Source organism: Callorhinus ursinus, unplaced genomic scaffold (genome assembly GCF_003265705.2).
Source record: "Callorhinus ursinus isolate GAN/ISIS: 27379988/994484 unplaced genomic scaffold, GSC_fseal_2.0 scaffold1, whole genome shotgun sequence".
Classification (NCBI taxonomy): Eukaryota; Metazoa; Chordata; class Mammalia; order Carnivora; family Otariidae; genus Callorhinus; species Callorhinus ursinus.
Genome location: NW_027397063.1, coordinates 86,016,386 through 86,034,316, shown reverse-complemented (window position 1 = coordinate 86,034,316; position 17,931 = coordinate 86,016,386). Strand labels below are relative to the sequence as shown.

General features: G+C 41.2%; 2 protein-coding genes across 10 annotated transcripts in view; both read right to left on the bottom strand.

Moving 5' to 3' along the window:
- ACTRT3 (actin related protein T3) overlaps positions 1–17,931 on the bottom strand; it is a 207,212-nt gene that overhangs the window by 19,866 nt on the left and 169,415 nt on the right. The window lies entirely within an intron of this gene.
- MECOM (MDS1 and EVI1 complex locus) overlaps positions 1–17,931 on the bottom strand; it is a 532,091-nt gene that overhangs the window by 418,313 nt on the left and 95,847 nt on the right. Inside the window, exon 1 of one of the 9 annotated variants that reach the window (XM_073897597.1) lies at positions 17,350–17,629. The exons of the other annotated variants lie outside the window; for them this stretch is intronic. The gene's annotated coding sequence lies outside the window, so the exon portion shown is untranslated. Of the gene's footprint in view, positions 1–17,349; positions 17,630–17,931 lie in introns of those variants that run through there. 9 annotated transcript variants of the gene reach the window in all.

The following is a 17,931-nucleotide window of genomic DNA, read 5'->3' as shown; positions in this document are numbered from 1 at the left end:
TGTACTTCCTTTTTCCCTGTCTGTCCCCTCACTAAACGGTCAGCTCTTCAAGAGCAGAATAGCATCTTTTCCCAGTGCCCATCCTCAATACATTTTTTGCTCATCATATGCATTGAAAAATGAATGAACAAATATGATCCACTACGTCTTTTAGAGGAGGAGGAGTGATCCACAAACTATACTGTGCCTTCGAATTAGTTGAGGATCTTGTTAAAACACCCGTTCTGATTCATTAGGTCTAGGGTGAGGCCCAAGAATCCACGTTTCTAACCTACTCCCAGGGAATGCTGATGCGGCCAGCCTAGGGACCACACTTGGAGGCGCGAGGCTTTAGAACTTAGGGATGGGGAAACCTAGAAACTGAAGTTGGTTGGAAACTAGTTCAGTGGAAATTAAACACACACAAGATAGTTTTGCTTCCCATCTTGTCTATCAAATCTGCATGACATCTTGACAGCAACCAGCTTCCTGAAATACTGGAGAGAAACACCATTGTTGTAGCCCTTGCCGAGTGAGACAGCCCACTCTGCGCTCTGCAGATCCTCCGGGAAGCCCCAGCTGAGCTCACTCACCGGCTTCTGCTTGTTGCAAAAGCCCAAAGCCTGTCTTTGTTTCCAACTCTGCAGATGGCTCAAATGTGTTCCCTTGTCATGTCTAGCATGGACACAGGCCCCCAGACTTCCCTGCCAAGAGTCAGTGGCAAAGGACAGCTCAGTTCCTCTTGCACTGTCCCTTTCCTAAGGCAACAGCCCTGGCTGCCATTCAGGCCCTCACTTTGCAAGCTGTCCTGCCCCCTTGATAGGAGGCTTGGCAGTGGCTCGCTGCTTGCTGCTCGGCCTGGCCAGCACACCTCTCCTCGGCCCGCTGCCTCTGCACTCTGCCAGTAGCCTGCAAGGACTCACAGGAGCCGTCTGAAAGGCGATCCTAGTTTTAGTTACAATTTTTCCTACCCACAGAATTCTGAGATGCTACTGGGGATTTACAAGTTGTTTTAAAGCTGTTTTAAAGATAAACCTATGGTATTTACATAGATATATGGGCCTGTGTAAAGGACTGTGTGGTTCTTTATAAAAGATGCAGTATAAATGTTCTTGTATTACTAGAAGGATTATATAAAAGATGTTAAAACATATTTCAACCAAGCGGCGGTATGGATGGCCACAGAATATAATGCATCCATTGTCAAGAAATCCCCACCAGAGACCTCTCAAATCTTTCATTGATTGAGTTGTGCTGGACTTGAAGCACACTGAAAATTTTCCAAATGGTAAAATATTAAATACACTCTTTTTAAAAAATATTTACCAGTTAAACACTAAAGTACTGTAACTGGCTGACCTTTCACAGCAGCTTTGTTCTACTTTTCCAAAAGCAGCCAGAAAGGGATTGTTTTCTTTTAATGCTTTGTTTTGTCTTTCAGAAAAAAAGAACCAACTTATTTTGAGCATACTACTCCCCACCTCCCTCCGCCTATGCAATAACATCATAATGGCAGAATAATCACTGTAAACAATACCCTGGGGATTTAGTTGGCTACAGCAGGGGACTTTAAGAGCCAATTTCAGTGCTTTTCTTAACTACATCATTGCATTTTTGTCTGCTAGTGGATAAGAAGAGTCTCCTTTTAGAGCAGGTTGATGGAAAGTGCTAATTGTTGACACATTAGCTAATTGTTATGATTAGCCCCTGACTTTTTTTTATTCTAAAAGTCAAGATCTCAACTGTGAAGTATGAAGATGCTTTATTACAACAATGCTATGAAAACATTCAAACAATGAGAGGCTAATCTTCAGAAGCATTCAATCCGGTGGCAACTGGACAGCCATGCCTTTAAAGAACAGACAACCATCAGGAAAAAAAAATATCCTAACTGCGGCATCCACCCAATATTTCAGACCTAAGTGTTCTGGGTTATCATTAACAATCTGTTTTTACAAATTCACTATGTCTTTGGAAAGTTGAAGTAACTCCAAACCAAATAAACCATGTGCAAGCCATAATGGTCCACTGACAATTGAGGCGCTTGGAATTCATGAGAGTGTGAACCTATAAGGTACCACACTTCACTGTTGCTCTGTTTTCTGAACACCAACATGGGGTATTTGAAATCAGGCTCATTCTCAGCTATAGTTCAGCTTGGGAAAACAACTAGGTATGAATCCTAAAATGTGCATGTTCATTAATATTTAAAGAAAAGGAGGGAGAGGAAATCAAGTAGAGAGAAAAAGTAGCAAGAATCCCAATTGCAGGGTTCAATTTTTGGCTCTGGCCACTGAATGAGTCATTATTCTGTGCCTCATCCAGCTGACTTGTAAATGTAAACAAAGATTTACTATTTGCTATAGGAATTACCTGGCTTTATATAAACATATGATTTGACTGAATTTCAATTCGTAAAAACTCAGATACATATTAAAATCAATGCACGACCGTATCCTGGTGTTCATTTTATAGTTTAACAAATGGAGAAAATACAATCTTCTTAAATTATTCTGATTTATAATCCTCCCTAAGTAACATAATTAAGTTTTACTACCCATCCACTGGTCCATATCTTGATATTTTCTTCCTTCAGTGTTACTCGTTTTAAACTTTAAGTATCTGCATCCTTAAAAAAAATAATAAAAAAAAAAGATATGTTTTAAACAACCTACACTTCGTTTATACATAGTTTGACTATTTTGAGTAAGTTGACTGGTTACTAACTAGTTAACCCATTTAGAGTTGTTTACAAGATTAAATGTGATAATAACTTAATGTGTCTAAAGCAATGCTTGGCACATAGTAAGCACCTAATAAATGTTAGCTGCCATCAACAGCGGCATCGAAGTGACAAGTAAGTGGCCAAATAGTCAGACTTGCATTTATAAAAAATGGTATAGATTCCCAGTTTAACCTAAGGTGTAACACAGCACTGTACAGGAAAGAAAGTATTATTAGTAGCTACTAAATGTTTTTGGTACATGTGGCAAGTCAACACTTGACCAAATACCTATTACACAGTAGGTTCTCTGCTACATGGCTTATATTAGGGCTCTGTCTACGTATACAAACTGAGCTGAAGTTAAAAAAGAAAAAAACAAAACAAAACAAAAAACTCTAGTCTCTCCTCAATTTAAATGCCCCCAGGGTAGAATCTTTAGATCCTAAAGGGAAAATAAGTTTAGAAAAAAAAAGGCAAGAGGGAAATCTCAGAAAATACATATATGCAGCCCTTATAAAGGTCTGCCTTTACTAAATAAACACAAATTAAAACAGTACACAAAACCGAGAGTGTAACAACAAAATCTTTCTATCATACATTTATATTAATTCAATGAACAATAATTTCTCTTTCTCCCTGTTCGGATCTTTTCAGGTTCTTTCTGCTGTGCAATTTCAACCAGGTGATTCCAATTTGACTTTGCATTGTTGCAAAGATCATAATGAGAAGCCATGGTTTTCTTTTTCCGGTTCTCCATCCAACATGAGTGTCGTCTGCCTGAGACTCTGTACTGACTGCCGAATCAAATCATGCCAGAGGCCCAGCCTGAGACGGCCTCCTTCATTTTCCCCCACGCAAATCTCCCACCCACTTCCATGCCCCAGCTTCGTCTCCCCTGGATTTCATCACAATCCCACCTCCTGCTCTACAAAACACTTTTTTTCCCCCAATCTCCTATTTTTCTTTTTTAAGTTATCCCAATAGGAATGATTTGAAATTTACATATACATGGACATCAAAATCCTCACCATGGTAAAAATGTGTTTAAAAGTAAAGCTTCAGGGAGTCTGGGTGGCTCAGTCGGTTAAGCGGCTGCCTTTGGCTCAGGTGATGATCCCAGTGTCCTGGGATCCAGCCAGGCCCCGCATCAGGCTCCGTGCTCAGCATGGAGCCTGCTTCTCCCTCTCCCTCTGCCTGCCTGTCTGCCTACCTGTGATCTCTCTCTCTTTCTGTCAAATAAATAAATAAAATCTTTAAAAAAAAAAGTAAAGTTTCATGTGAAGAGAGCTCTAGGTTTAGGTGGGTAGAATAAATGAAGTTATTATTTTAAAGGAAAATGCATTATTGAATTGAGCCAGTAACTTATTTTCCAGTTGAATTCAACTTGTTTTCCTACCAAAATACAGATTTGTACTTTCACATGTATCATTGCTATAATGCTTTTATTTCTAGTTCTTTTAAAATGTTACATACAAGAACCTACCTATAATATCACTGTATACACTCCTGCATTGGGGGGAATTCCCATCCATCCATCAATTTATTTTAAGTAAGAATAACACAGGAATGAAATCCCTGAATATTTTAACATGTTCCCTGAAAACATATTAATGACTTTACAACATGACTATAAAATACACAATTTTCTACAAATGTGCGAGTATGTGCTAGGTAGAAGGGCTATCTAAAAACACATATTATCTCCTATGTCAACCTCCTTCATCTACTATATGAGGAAAGGAAAACTTGAAGTAGTGAGACTTCTGCAATGTACACATCAGCCGGTGGCAGACCTATACAGTTTGTCCACATCATACCTTTCATGGAAAGAATAATAATATATGGCGCTGGCCACCTCAAGACCCAGCTCTCTTGATGGTGTGTTGGACTGTATCCAAACACCCCAGACACGAGACAAATTATTACAAACCAGACATTAAGTATTCTATTTCACCATCTCCATATTTGAAAAAAAGAAGAAAGAAAGAAAAAGTGAAAGAGAAAGAGAGGGGGAGGGAGGAAGGATGGAAGCAAGGAAGGAAGGAAATGACACAATTCAATCTAGGTTGATTATAAAGGGTTTGTAAAAGGTTTCTGGTGTGTCTTACCTTCAAATCTTTAGGTTATGCCCGAAATCCAAAGACTGGTGTCCTTCTAAAAGGAAGGAGAGGGGGATTTGAGACTGAGAGACACAGAGGGAAAGGCCCAGAGGAAAGAACAGAGGCAGAGATTGGAGGCATGCAGCCCCAAGGCAAGAAACGCCAAGGGCTGCCTGCAGCCAACAGAAGCTGAGAAAGAGGCAGACGACAGATTCTCCCTCAGGGCCTCCAAGAGGGGACCAGCCCGGCAAACACCCCAATTTTGGCCTCCAGAACTATGAGAAAGTAAGTGTCTATTGTTTTAAGCCACCAAGTTTACGGTAATTGGTTATGGCAGTCCTAGGAAACTATGCACTCACAGCCAAGATTTACTTGGGGTTGCTGTGAAGGTCGGATGAGATGATCAGAAGGCACCTAGCACTATGCTCACTTGGTGAAACCTCCTTTATCCCCTCCTCTCCTCTGGGCAGTGAGAATGGGTATGAGGCAGGTTTTCCCCTGCTGCGGATTCAGGCTGGCTATTGATCATTCTTACGGGTCTGGAGCTCCTACCTCATTCCTCCTGCTGGGAAGTGCCACATCCTCCTCCCAAGGACATGTCAGTGCCAGCCTGTCTGGCACAGACTTTTCTTCCTATCTGCTACCTGGCTTCCTTAACATTGCCCTTACCTACCTAAGCTGCTGATAGCAAAAAACGGCTCTCTCTGGAGAGGGCTGGGCTGGGCTGGGCAGTAGGACACTGGTTCTCATAGTCCCAGCTCATCACCATCCCCCTGGTTGATCCCTTCTGTGGCCTGACACATAACCCAAAAGCTTCCACAGATTCAGCAACCTTCTCCCTTTGGGCTTCTGTCTTTATTTACTATCTTCTTTGAGAGCTCGATACCAATGTATTAACACCTTTCCAATCCAATTTCATTATCTTGTTTTCTTCTTTTAGAGAAAAGAAGATATACATATATAATATGTATGTACATATATATCAGTTATTTTTAATTCTTTTTTTTTTCATTTTTATTTGAGTGCATACTCTAATGGAAAGAAAAATAGGGAGCCAGACCCTATTGAAGGCCTACATGGGCCACTAACAATGAGCCGCCATGCCAAAGCAAGAAATAAAAACAAACAAAAAAACAAATGGAAAAAATTACTGTGAAGTGCATTTTGTCATTTGAAAACCTAATCGGAAGTCATTTCTTGCTAAAATTCCACCTTTTTCTCTAGTTAACCAAGTAAGAACACGTGTGCAAGCAGATCCGGCCAGATTGCTTGGCAGTACTCTATTTCCTCCCATTTCCCTAATCTCCCAACTGCAAAGTAAAGCAGCAGATGTATAAATAAATATATATATCATTTATCACATGTCCTATATACCACATACATGTTTCATGTATTTCATATATATACCCCTACCTAACTCATTGGGATGCAATCAATAAACACGACAAAGGCAGAGCATGTTTAATTCCTTGGAAGACAAGCTCTAAAATTTACAGTGGTGTTAAAAGCTTAATTCTCCCCTTTGCAGAAAAGAATAAACCTCCTCCGCCCTCTTCCTTGTTTTTTCCTTGATTCAGGTAAGTAGTGTGATAACTTGAAAGCCATGCTACAGTTACGTGCAAGGGAAAACAGAGAGGCATCCCGTTAGAATGGAGACTTGCAGAAGCAAGACGAGGCAAGGTTTGTATTCTTGCGTGATCGGAGGCAACCTGCAGCATTCAAACCAGAAAGGAAAGGAGAAGAGAGAGCAAGTATGATTAATGAGACATATTTTTATCCCTTGCTCTGCTACAGGTGCTCTTCGAGCAATACAGCATTTGCTCCCCACAATACCACTAAGCAGATGTCATGGTTTCCATTTTACAAACGCACCAACTAAGGCTTAGAAAGCTTAAAGAATGTGAGTCATCCATAATTGGGTGACAAATAAATAAAATTGACACCCGCCTCCTTATAACTTCTCTCTTCCACTTTGAGAGGACTCTACAAGAAAGGAGTGAGGAGTGACGGAGAAAACTGGACCTAGCTGTTTATACTTCAGTGACCAAACAGCCTTAGAGAGAGATAGTTTCATTGTAGGTACAGGAAAAAAGCTTCCTGTGCTGAAATCTGATTACAACACAAGTTAAATCCATTGAAACTTATCCTGATATCAAAAGACAAGCTTTGCATACACCAATTCTGAAAGCTTTGAAACCCTAGTCACGAAGCAGCAGGTGTGGGCTCCATTAAATTGTTCTGGAGGATAAGCACACTCCCCCAGTGCCACAGCTTGCCCAGGATTTTCCATGTTCTCTCTATCCCTCATCTGCTTGAGGCCCACCTAGTGGGGGAGGATAGACCACAGAAAAGATCGCATGTCATTTCTAAGGTGAGCAAAGCCTAGAAGTTTTCCAGCACGGTTTTCCCGAACTAAGCGTTCCCATGAGAATCAATAGCTACTGTGCTGGTACCTTGCCCCTCGTAGGCTTATGAATCCAACCAGTGGATATTGACTGAGGAAGCCCTCTAGGCAGGGCACTGTCTTGAAGCAGATTCAAAGCCAGTGTTAGAAAGAGCTTTTGCCTTTAGAGAGCTTGCAGTCTGGTGGGCAGACACATCCACCCATTAGAAAGCAACTACAATTTCATTCACACCATTCCGACAACAAGTCTGTCAAGAGAGAAGAGAACTCTCTATAGGCTGGAGAGATGGGGGGTTGTGGGAGGGAGGGCTGACTTGAGAATGACCTCGAAGGCTGAAGGGGATTTGGCTAGGGAGAGAAGTAGGTTGGGGAAGGACAACTGCTACTGAAGACAAAGCATAAAATTAGTGTAGCTTATGGGATGAGCAGATTAGGAAATATCAAACAAAACCAGTAAATTCAGAGTTGTCGCTACCAAGTCTTTTCCAGGCGGAGATGGCCTGTTTACATCCTGTACTTAACTCACCTCCACCTTAACAGGCTCCTGAGAAGAAAATTTCTGACATGGGACCATTAAAGGCTCACTTTACTTTCCACAAATACATCTGCCTCCTTTCATAGCAGTTTACACAGAGAGTAAACCATCTTTGCTTCAAGATGAAACGTAATTGTCACCCATTTCAGTGAGGTGAAACCGTGGTTGAGGGCTGCTGACAGAGTATGAATATTAGACCTCCTAGTGATGCAACAGAACCAGACTGTCCCAAGACAAGAAGCTCAAGATGGCTGCTGGTAAATTTCCACCTTTTACCTGGGAAAGTGCCATCTGCTGTCCTTAAGAAATATACATTTCAGTAGGCAATAACCAAACAAAATCCTTGGAAGCCTGCTTCTTAAAGCAGAGATCTGTGGATATAACTATACATACAATTCACCACAGCTCACAAAATTTTATGACTACATAGACCCCGAACCAAAACAACAGAGTAATTCTGTAAAAATGAAAATTTCCACCAGATTCTTGGCATGAAAAATAAATGTAGTCTCTATAAATGAGAGATAGCTTATTTTTCCTTTTTAAATTATGTCTCTAATGGGGTGAAAGGCCACTGTCAGTCATGGAACTAGTTGGCAATTAGTTATACCCAAATCATCCCCCAACTGAGGAGTTTCTTGGTCCTCTACATCTTGGCTTCCTACCCGATGTCCACCTCATCATGCTCCATTCTGCCCTCGGGTCTTGACAGATATAGTACTGAGTAAAAGTCCTCCCCAGAAGTTTGATAGTAGTGGCCAAAAGAGAAAAAAAGTAATAGAAAAGGAGAATAGCCATCTCTACTTTAAAAGGGGGGAGGAGGGTCAACTTTGAAATGTCACAAATTCCTATCAACTCCGGAAAACAGAAACTGTCTCATTTGCTTTGTTTTATACAGTGCCCATCACAGTAGCTGAGACTCAGTCTCTCAAATGTTTGTGAGCAACTGTAAGTCTCTACGATGAATACTATGTCCAAATGATTCTGTTTTCTCCTTCAATTAAATAAGATTGAATTAATCATCAAATATTGTATCCTGGATACTTGGGGATGGTGCAGCCATTTTGGAAAATAGTTCGGCAATTTTTCAAAAAGTTAAACCTACAGTTACTACATGACCCAATTCCACTCTTAGGTACATAGCCAAAAGAACTGAAAATGTATGCCCACGTAAAACTCATTCACAAATGTCCATAGCTGTATTATTCATAATAATCAAAATCATAGAAACAACCTAAGTGCCCATCAACTGACGAATGGATAAACAAAATGAGGTCTACCCATGCAATGGAAAATTATTCAGCCATAAAAAGGAATGAAGTTCTGATATGTCTTTTAAGAATGAACCTTATGGGTATTAAGGAGGGCGCGTGTTGTAATGAGCACTGGGTGTTATATGCAAACAATGAATCATGGAACACTACATCAAAAACTAATGATGTACTGTATGGTGACTAACATAACATAAAAAAAAAAAATGAATGAACCTTAAAAGCATCATGCTAAGTAAAAGCAGGTAGACCTACTGCCTGATTCCACATACTATATGGCCAAAAGGCCACTTACTGTATGAGTCCAATTATCTGAAATGTCTAATATAGACAAAGACAGACAGTCAGTTAGTAGTTGCCAAGAGTTGGGGGAAGGGAGAATGGGGAGTGATTGCTAATGGGAATGGGGCCACTTCTTTGGAGAACTGTATACTTTAAAAGGATGAATTTTGAGATGTGTCAATTTTATCTCCAAAAAATATTTGGCTAACTTCTCAGTGAAGAAACTATAGTTAGGAGTTACGTTCCATTCTTCAGGTGAGATGAAAACTATTGATATTCTATACATCTTTTTTCTTGTCAATAAATATTAGAAATTTACTGGAATTCTTTATATACTTAAAAAAGAAACGTAAACATTCTTTGAGCATTTGTTATATTATGTGATTAATCACATCATAATAGCAATAATAATGATGATGACTAACATTTATTAAATGCTTATGATGGCACTATTAAATGCTATCAGTCACTGTCCTAAGTACTTTACAGGTATTAACTCTTAAAAGAGTTAAAGAACAACTCTATAAGGTGAGTCCTATTCTTACCTCTATTTTATACAGAAAACTGAGGCACAGAGGGCTTATCCAAGGTCAACCAGCTAGTTAATTGGGAGCCAGTATCCCAGCCCAGGCAGCCTGGTCCCGAGCTGACACTCGTAATCACCATTCAATTCCATCTTTAACGAAAAGAGGAAAAGGATTAGTGCTAGATGACTCACTGCAGGGCCTAATCTAGAGATTTGGCTAAGTTTTCTCACCTGCAAGCTCTGCAAGCCAGACCTCCTGGTCTGCTTTTCCTGATCACTAAAGTGAGGGAATGGGGCAGCACCCTCTCTTCGTCCCCAACCGCTCTAAGTCTCCATGACCCTGTGCCTAAGTCAATGAGAAACCAAGAAATATTCAGATGCAAATGTTCTATAATGAGCATACTGGGTACACCAGGAACTTTGAGCTTAAAATATTTTATAGAAAGCAACTAGAAATTTTAGGATTAAACAGCTGAAAAGGCCTCAGGGACTAAAGGACTGGATTGGCTACTATGCACTTTTTTTTTTTTAATTTAAAAAAAGGAAATTCTGCTAACTCTCCCTTATAATCAAAAAAATCATTCACTGCGTATTTTTTGCTTCCTGGAATTTAATTCCATGATATCTCCTTCAATCCTCAACAAATAAATATTGAAAACCTCCTGTGTGCCAAGCATCTTTCAGGCGCTAAGAACACAATAAGAAATAAGGCAAAAAAGGGCTCCAGCTCATTTTTGAAGAGGAGGGAAGATAATGATAAGCAAGCCAACAAATCAGTAAACAAAATAATTTCAGATGGTGACAGTTGCCAAGAAAATAAGGCAGGGTGACACAATGGTAACTGGTTGCTTTAATATCTGATAAAACCTCATCTGTAATGGAGCAAAGATTTTGGTGTATTTCATTCACCTTATCCCAAGTGCCTAGAAGAGCACTCAATACATATGGAATGAGTGGGAGGCTAAATGAATGAGTGAATAAACAAACAAATGGTGTTCTCCACATTGTGGCAGAGACTGCTAGCTGATCAGGAAGGCCATTTCTACTCTCTTCTGGGCTCATAGCTCAATTACGTGTATTAGTTTGCTAGGGCTACCATAACAAAATAGCTCAGCTGGATTGCTTAAACAGCAAAAGTTTATTTTCTCACAGTTGTGGAGGCTAAAAGCCCATGATCAAGATGCTGGCAGGCTTGGTTTCTTAAGGCTTCTCGCCTTCGCTTGCAGATGACTACCTTCTTACTGTGTCTTTACGTGGCCTTTCTTCTGTGCATGCACATCCATGGTGTCTTTGTATGTCCTCATCTCCTCTTCTTATAAAGACACAGAATGAATTAGGGTCTACCCTCACAGCCTCATTCTAACTTAATTATTTCATTAAAAGCCCTCTCTCCAAATACAGTCACATTCTGAGGTACTGGGGATTAGGACTTCAGCATATGAATTGGGGAAGGACATAATTCCATCCAAAAGACGGTATTTTCAGCTTCCGTTGCAGTTTGGTAGAAACTAGTCACAAGGGGCGCCTGGGTGGCTCAGTTGGTTAAGCGACTGCCTTCGGCTCGGGTCATGATCCTGGGGTCCGGGGATCGAGTCCCACGTCGGCTCCCTGCTCAGCAGGGAGTCTGCTTCTCCCTCTGACCCTCTTCCCTCTCGTGCTTTCTATCTCTCATTCTCTCTCTCTCAAATAAATACATAAAATCTTTAAAAAAAAAAAAAAAAGAAAGAAACTAGTCACAATGGGGCACATGGCTGGCTCAGTCAATACAGCATGGGGCTCCTGATCTAGGGGTCATAAGCTTGCACCCCTTCAAATCTATTTAGTCTTTCTTAATAACCTTCTGTGCTATTCAAGCTAAAGAGTTGTTTTTGTTTTTGTTTTTTACATTTATTTATTTAGGGGCGCCTGGGAGGCTCAGTCAGTTAAACAACTGTCTTCAGCTCAGGTCATGATCCCAGGGTCCTGGGATTGAGTCCCGCATGGTGCTCCCTGCTCGGCAGGGAATCTGCTTCTCTCTCTCTCCCTCTGCCCCCCCCCACACACTCGATTTATTTATTTATTTGAGAGAGAGAGAGAGTGCAAGCGGGGGGGGGGGGGGGCATGGGCAGAGGGAGAGAGAATCCCAAGCAGACTCCGAGCTGAGCACCAAGCCCAACTCGGGGCTTGATCTCACAGCGCATGAGATCATGACCTGAGCTAAAACCAAGAGTCAGACGTTTAACCAACTAAGCCACCCAGGTGCCCCAAGAGTTTTTTTAAAGGTTTCCTCACAGGACTATGACTTTAATCATTTTTTATGCTCCTCTCTTCCTAATTTCTTTACTTTCATCCTAAAATACAGAACCCAAAACCAGAGGGAGGCCTCTTAAAGCAAGTTTTCGCAGTAAAACATTGGCAGATTGAAGCCTTAAACATACTATTTATCATGAGATAATACAAAGACATACAAACCAAAGACTCCCAAAATTCTTAAACCCAGGTTTCAACCTCACAAAAGCTTCACCTTTATGGGCCAACTCGCAATTGCCAACTGCTGCTGTGGTTCATATGCTAAAAATAAGAGGGCACCAAGAAGGAGCTGGCCAGGCCAAATCTGGGCGGCAGTCCTCCCTGGACCAGGAACAACAAACAAGGTGAAGGAGGTAATGGGGTGGGGGAAGGACCATTCTTCGATGCAGTGATCCCAAGAGCAATGGGAATCCAAAAATAAACATTGGTTGACCCCAGTGCCCTTGAACAAGCATGCAAAGTCACTGAATAACAGAGCCAGCTAATCTACATGCCAATCTAAACTTCTCTTTCTGAGCTGCTAATGCAGGTGGCCAGACCTTTAACTTCTAAGGAAGCTTACCAGAAGAAATGTGATTTTATATCATTGATATCAGTAGCAGATGCATCTGACCAATTCCGACATATCTAAATTTTCCTTTAGGAGCCCAGAAATACAACTCAGAGCCTGGGTGGTGAAATAACAATCAGCAGCCTGCCTGTTCCTTCCTTCCTTCCTTCCTTCCTTAATTCGTTAGTTCATTCATTCAACATTCTTATTCGTGCCTAAAAGGTGCTGGACACTCTGCTAAGGACTAGAGATACATGAACTAGTAAAATTCCTCTAGGCTTTCACAATCTTGGATTTGGAGGGAGGAACTGAGAAGGAAAGCCCAAATTAAAATGTGGTTAATGTTATGTTGGCATAACGGCAAGTTACTCTAGGAACACAGAGAAGGAAATGATCAAACCCTCGCCAATAGATAAATGGAGGTGAAAATTAAAATAGTGGCAAGACATCTAAATTGTGTGTATTACATAGAATTCATCTACACTTTGTTTTAAAAGAAAGAAGATTTTATCCAAACAGGAGTTTAACAATGTCAAATAACTGCACTGCAGACTCAAAAACACAAGGGGATAAAGCAAGAAATCAGGTCTCAGAGTCAGAGGAGAAGCCCTGCACATCCACATCCACACTGCCCCTCCTGATCTCTTCTCCCGCCTGTGTCCCCAACACTGACTGCAGAATGCAGCCCAGCCACTGCTTGGCTCCACCCTGGAGGACCTGATGGGGGCAAAATTAGGGGGAGGGCTAATGCGGACAATGGAATAAACCTGAAGACGATGACTATATTGGCTTCCAACCCAGTTTTATTTCCTAAGAAAGAGTCTCTTGAGATTCTGAGGCACCATTTTTCTCTGGTTCCCTCCAGCTTTCCCCAGCTAAATCTGCTCCCAAGACTCTCACTAAAGTGCAAAAACACAAACCCCTTAATATGGCCCCACTTCCACTGTATCTGATTCTGGGCTCCATGAATATATGTTCATACCTGTTGGATCACATTTTATAGAAACAATTTATCACTTGTCTCCTCCCAACTACAGAGCCAACATCTTCACCCTGGATGATGTGTACCTATCATCCAGGCACACAAGTTATCATTTTAAATTCAGTGGTACCTGAATGACCTAGGCAAACAGTAGGCTTTTTTAAAAAGAAAATGAAATTAAGGACTAAATCATGAACATCAGTGACCTAAACCATGTATACTTTTTGCTTTTTTTTATATATTTTAACTTGACTTACTTAAAGCAAGTTTCTTTTATAATTGGGAAAATGAGGATGACAGGTATGATTCTTTTTGGTTGGTGAAATAACAAATTCTTCAAACTCTCTTCAGGGAAGTAACCTACCTCGTCTCAGATTGAGCATGTCATGTTCGTGAATGTCTTTTCTCCTTGTCACCTTCCTAAGATGGTCAATTAAAGCTACTAGTACTTTTCCTTATGACAAGGACATGTATCCAGTGGGAACTGGAATGAAGTCAACACATTAATTTCATGTAATTCAGCTGAATGATTTTATTTCCTCCCAAGACTGACTCAGGGCTCACAGCCAATGCACTGTGGTGTGGTGATGAAGTTTCGAATAAGACCCTCCATTGGTCTACGGGAGCTGGGCTAGGACAGATCCTCAAAGGACTTTATTGGAGGTGAACTCAAGGTGAACCAAAGTTCCTATGATGAAAATAGTTCAATCAGATCTCCAGAATCTCTTGAGTCATGGGACAGCTGAACAAAATTAGTGTCATGGAGGGGGCAGCAGTAGCCAGACTCTAAGGTGGCCCTAGTGATCCCTTCCTCCTGGTGTTCACACCCTTGTATAATCCCCTCCCATTAACCAAGCATAGGCAGGACGCAGTGACTCACTTCTAACAAGGAGAGTAAGAAGTGACAGTGTGTGAATCAGAGACAAGGTCATAAAGGGCCGAATATGCCCCCTCCATCACTCCCTCTTGGGGAAGTCGGCTGCCATGGTGTGAGAGGGATGACCATGTGGCAAGGTTCTGAGGGCTGCTGCCAACAGTCTCCTCTGAGGAGCTCCTCTGCTGTTCCCCAGCCTTCTGATGATCTGCAACCCCAGGGTATCCTCTGCACTGCAACCTCATGAGAGACCCTGAGCCAGAACCAGCCTGCTATGTCCCACAGAAACTAGAAAAGATGACAAATACTTGATGTTTTAAGCTGCTAAATTCGGGGGACATTTTGTTACACAGCAGTAATTAATATAGGGGCTTAAAGGTATCCAGCCCCAGGACATGATACGAGGGGTGCCGAGAATATGCCCACACCTGTGCTGTTTCCTCCCCACTGTGCCTCTCAGGCCTGAAGGGCCTGCACCCCTATCTTAAATAGGTATGCAGTTCCTCATGGAGCATACAGTGAGTGCCTTCTGTGTGCAGTCAGGATACCAAACGTTAAGGATAGCAAGGCAATTTTTCCCTTCTGAAAAGCTCATTTTCCTTCTCCTTAAGAACCATCCAGTTTCCTTGTCAAAAACAGTTTTCAAGGCCGCTAAAAATTGAGGCCAACCACTGAACCCCAATCCCAGCTAGGAGTCTGATGCCTCCCATTATGAAGGAAAAACAGGGGCCGAAGTGGAACTTCATGGAATGCAGTTAGCCTCCCTGCCGGTCCCCCTAAGTTTAAATAGAAGCATTCCATTCTGCCCTCTTAAAATTAAGTGCTCTCACAAAGCAGACACTGGAGCATAAAATACCTTTTTACTTCACCTATTTGAATACCAGAGATTTGCCTTAAAGGGCCAGGCAACCTGAAGCTTTTCAACCAAAACAAGGCACCAGATTACCGAAGGCAGATGATATTTCATCTTAAGCATCGAGTATATTGTCCTTACCATTAGGGATTCTCACGGGATTAACACTAAGTAGTGCCTATTACTACATTAATGATAAATCATTTGCATGTCATTAACAAATTTCAGCCAGCCAGGATTAATCCCTCAGTTTATTTTGTTTAACAGCCAACAGGTTCCTTAGTCACTGAAATGAAAGGCAGGAAACTCAGACGTTTTCTTCAATCCAGGCAGTTCAACGAAATGCTTATACACATATATGTATTTTTTTCCCACCATTATTACCATCATGCAGCTTCTAGGATAATATACTATTTTTGACATAAAAATATTAACTAGGAAAGCTTTCAATTTATCAAATATAAGAACAAAAAGACATATACTTAAGGCTTGGCTATTGTGAAATGAAGGCATAAGTTGGTCACACAAATACACATTTTCAATAAGAGGATTTTCTGAAAGATTTTTAAAAATAGTTCATACCTTTGTTGATTCCACATGTGCTACTTGCAATTTAACATCGGAAAATAATCACTCCAAATGGTTCTCCCAGCTATGATTCACCACAGTGAATGATTCTGCCACTCACAGCAAATAAGAGAATGGTTCAGAATGGCTTATTTTCCTGCTCCAATAAACTATGACTAGGCATTCAGCAGATTTTTCTTTTGTTTCTTATTATTTTGCAGAGTTGAGAAAAAAATATGAAAAATAAAAGAAATAACTGAATGGGCCACTGCTTTCAAAACTTATTTAGTCGCTCATTTATGTCAACCCTGTTATAATTCACTTCCATTCTCCTGTTTTTCTGGTGTGTTTTCCATATTGGAGAACCCTCACCACAAGATCCCCATTCTCTTTCAGATCTCAAGGCATGGCTTATCTTTCCACATAAAAGTCTAAGTGTAAGTGCCCACTGCCAAAATGCATGCATGTGATAAAATTAAAGCATTTTATTAGCTTTTCATTCTGGAAATAACTGGCAGAAATCTCCTTTGTTGCATTAATTTTGTATCATTAAACCTATCCAGTAAGTATCTCGACACCAACTCAATCATTCTAGGTCCCAGCACAGAAAGTCGACTTACACGAAATAACAGTGAGGCCTGTTGACAGTTTTCAACATACTGTTTTGATTAATAGATTTTTTAGTTGTATACTTTTCTTAATGCCGAGTCTAAAGTCATTAGCTACTAAGAAACAGCTACACCTCCCTTTATCCTCCTACTTTCATCCTTAGGACTCCAGGAATCATCATAAGAAGTCTTCAACTTGCCAATACTTAAAAGGGGGGTGGGGGGGGAGCATCCAGCATCCCTCTCTAAACTTCCAGAAAAAATAATAATGAATGACAGATCCAATCATTTTTCATGCCAATGTAGCCAGATATTGATATCCTACAACCTAGTCAGTCTCTTTCCAGAGCATCTCTGTATATATGCATGCCTGCGCACGTGCACAGGCACACGAACACATATTATATTGAGCCTGCAAAGTAAGGAATGCCAACATAGCCAAGCAGGGGTTAAGTTAGGAAGCAAAGAGATAATTTGTTGTCTGGAGTTACACAGGGTACATTTTGCACAGAAATAATGTTATAAGTGCACATTTTATAAACTCAGCTTATCAATTTAACTCACATCACCTTCCATATTCCCAATGTCTTGTAAAGATATGAATAGACTAGTGGGCTGTAAACTGGGTCAAACGGTAAGTTTTTTTAAAATTATGAGCACCTCCATTACTTATAGAAAGATCTATAAATACAAATATCAATATAAATATTCTACTGTGATGTGTATTCACAAAAATAAAAATTAGGATAAGAAATAATATCCGTAGTCATTCTACTATATGCCCGCTATACCCCCAACAGCTCACCTGCACACCTCCTGTGGTATACACTCTCCACTTTCAAGTCCCGTTGTTAGAGAAGGCAGGTAGTTAGGTTCTAACAGGACACCTGGAGGCCGGCGGCGAGAGAGCCCACCAGCCGGCCAGTCGTGGGGAACGTTAGAGGCCTGCCCTGGCCGCACTCCACATGAAGCCTGATCAAACCAGACCGGCCCAAGATGGCGGATGCCACCACGGGAAACCGCCGACCCAATCAAGAAGAAAATTCGCGAAACCCGGCATCCCTGCACCACGTAATGAATAGTCCACCCCCTCGTTAACGACGCTCAATAAAAGATAGATAGTCAACCCCAGGGGCGTGCAGCTCTCTCGCTTGAGCTTGGCGGCTCTCACATCTCGAGAGTATACTTTCATTTTAATAAACGTGCCCGCTTGTGTCACGCATCTGCCGGGTCACGTGTCTGTGCTTGAATTCTTTCTCATGACAAGACTAAGCACTTTCAGGGACTCCTTTGGGATGGGCTATGTCAAGGCTCCAGGACCCGGGGTCTCCCAGTTCACTGGCAACACCAGTGATATACGTGGTTCAGCCCTTTAATAGGTATTTTT